Consider the following 3,514-nt stretch of genomic DNA (forward strand, 5'->3'; position numbering starts at 1 on the left):
CCAACAAATAGGGTAGGCAATCGAACACTGGGGAAAAATAGTAACCAACAGTAGGAAAATAACATGTCAAACATAAGTCAATACATCTCAGTTATACCATCAATGTACACGGATTCAATTCATCAATTAATAGAAACAGGCATAGTGAATTAGGAAGCAAAATCCAAAAATATGATGCATACAAGGAACACACTTAACTCATAAAGAATTTCATAGGCACAAAGTCAAAGGATGAAAAATAATACTACATATACCAGGACATCAGTAAACTGCAGAAGTAGCAATACTGTTCGCAGAAAATCTGAACTTCAAATCAAGAATGATCAAATGAAATAAAGAAGGCTACTACATACTGGTTAAGGGAAAAATACAAGAGGAAGAGGAAACAGTCAAAAATGTACATGTACTGAACACAGAAGTATCTGACTATATAAGACAAATCTCAATGAACAAGAAAAATTCAATATTCAATAAAACAATCTTAAAAGGACACCTTAATACCCCCTTTTCTCAAAATGATAGGTCAAACGAGAAATATGAACAAAGAGGTAGCAGAACTGAACCAGACCTTTGAACAAATGGACTAGGTAAACATACACAGAGTGCTCCACCCAACAACATCTGAATACACATTCTTTTCAGCAGCATATGGGACATTTTCTAAAATAGACCATGTAATAGTCTATAGGTCATGCTTAAGTACATAAATGGACATTGTGAATCAGTAAGAAATTGTTTGAAAGGAAAAAACAAATCATGTTGTGGGAAAAGAGAAAGGAAGAAAGGGAAAAGGAAAAAATATATTTATGTACAAGAGGGTTAAGATAGTTATATAGCCAGTTACTCTTGGCTTTCTGAAAAGAAAGGTTTGGGCTCATATTGTGTGGATAAGATTTTATTCCTATATTTTGTACTCTATATTTAATCTGAAGACAATACCCAATGTTTGGATTATTGTAATTTCTACTAACCTGTTTGGAAACTCTATTATTGTTATTTTTATTTTTTTATCTTTAAAATAAAAACTAAACTGTAAAAAAAAGTATACACAAGAAAACAGAAATTATCGCATGCATATTATCTGACCATACTGCAAGGAAATTGGAAATAAAAGACAAAAAAAAACCCAAAAAATCCATAAATACATGGAAATTAAATAACACCCTCCTCAGCAACCAAGGGTTACAGGTGAAATTAAAAAAGAAATTAAATAATATTAACAATCCAATGAAAATTAAAGCACAATTTATTGGAATTTCTGGGATGCAAGGAAAGCAGTTCTTAGAAGGAAATTGATAGCTGTGAACTCACACATTAGGAATACAGAATGAGAACAAATCAATACCCTAATGCTGCACATCAAACATCTAGAAAGAGCAAACCAAACCCAAAGCCCAAAGAAGGGAAGAAATTATAAATATTAGGGCAGAAATTAATGCAATCAAGACAAAGAAAATAATAAAAAGAATTAACGAATCAAAAAGCTGATTCTTTGAAATATTAGATAAATTTGATAAGCCCCTAGCTAACCTCATTAAAAAGATCAAACAAAAACTCAAATTCAAGCAATAAGGAAAGAAAATGGCAAAATTACCACAGACCCAGTGGAAATTCACATGATCATCAGTAGCTACTTTGAGAATCTTTACTCTCACAGAATTGAAGACACAGAGGAAATGAACAGATTCCTAGAAAGGGACAAATTACCAAAACTGAATTAAAAAGATATAAGAACTCTGGATAACCCAATAACAGCTAATGAAATGCAAAATGTATTTTTAAAAATACCAAAAAAGAAAACCCCAGCTCCTGATGAATTCACACCTGAATTCTACAAAAAATTTACAGAAGATATAATCCCAACACTCCTCAAACTCTTCAATGATTGAAAAGGAACAATCCAATATCATTCCTGAAGGTGCATATTATACTGAAACCAAAACTGGAGAAAGATTCAATAAAAAAGACAACTAACTACAGGCCAATCTGACTTACAAAAATAGATACAAAAATCCTATTATCTGAGCAAATATAATACAAAAAATCATTAAGAAGATTATACAAGGGCCAGAGGTATAGCTCAGTGGCCTAACTGCTTTCTTAGGTAAGCGCAGGGGCTAGGGTTTGATCCCTGGCTCCACAAGCCACGCCGGCCCTGCCCTCAGGCATGCTGAGCTGGCAATGGAGTCCAAGTGTGGTGACACAAATCTGTATCTCAGCACTAGGGAGGCAGAAATCAGGAGGATCACTATGAGACTGGGCTGTGTAGTGAGACCTTCAACAAAAAAAAAAGATTATACACCATGACCAAGTAGGATTCATCCCAGAAATGCAAGAATAAATCAACATATACAAATCTATAAATATAACACACTATATGAATAGAGCCAAATCCAAAACACATATGATCATGTCACATGATGCAGAAAAGTCTTTTGACAAAGTCCAAAACTCCTTCATGTTCAAAGCCCTACAGAAAATTTGAATAGATGGCTTCTACCTCAATCTGATTAAAGCCAACTCTGACAATCTAAAGGCTAACATAATTCTAAAGGCAGAAAAACAGACCTTTTACTCTCAGATCAGGTGCAAGACAAGGATGTCCTCTATCACCACACCTATTCGATATAGTGCTGGAATCATTAGCTAGAGCTATTAGACAAGAGAGACAAATAAAAGAAATAAGAAGAGGTAAAGAAGACGTTAAACTATCATTGTTTGTAGAGGACATGATACTCTACTTCAGAGATCCAAGAAGCTCTTACAAATAATAAATAAAGTCAGTATTATAGCAAGTTACAAAGTCAATACCCAAGCATCAATACCATTCTTTAACACAGATAATAAACACACTAAGAGAGAAATTAGAGAATATCCTTTACAATAGCACTGTGAAAAATGAAACACTTAGAAATTAATCTAACTAAAGAAGTAAAAGATCTATTCAATGAAAATTACAGTACTCTGAAAGAAAAGATCGAAGGGGATTTCAGAAAATGGAAAGATATACCTTCTGGATTAAGATTTTTGTTAATTTCTACATATCTGGAGGTATTAGAATTTTTTGAGTATGTATAGCTGGAAAATATTTTACTTTTAGTTTTCAAACTTACGTTTGCTAAGTGAAAATTCAGTGAGGACAGACCTTATTTGTTTCACTCCTTTGAATAAAAAATGTCTTTGTTTCTTACCCACTTGTTCTTTTTTTTAATTGGGAATAAGATTCTATTTCACTTTCTTTTTCCATATCTAATACTTTTTCTATCTACATGTTTTAATGATTTTTTTTCTTTGCAATTAGTTTTGGACACTTTCAGTTTTGTGTATCTTTGTATGATTTTATTCATATTTCTTAAGCAAAAGTTTCATTTTTCTTGGAAATATGACACTACAATTTTAACTAAATTCAGAAATTTGACCATATCAGACCCAAAAGCTACAACTCTTGTTGCATAGGTCTTGCTTTATCTTGGTCTTAACCATCCAGCAGAAAAGTATAAAAATGAAATATAAG

Source organism: Octodon degus, unplaced genomic scaffold (genome assembly GCF_000260255.1).
Source record: "Octodon degus isolate 3935 unplaced genomic scaffold, OctDeg1.0 scaffold00136, whole genome shotgun sequence".
NCBI lineage: Eukaryota > Metazoa > Chordata > Mammalia > Rodentia > Octodontidae > Octodon > Octodon degus.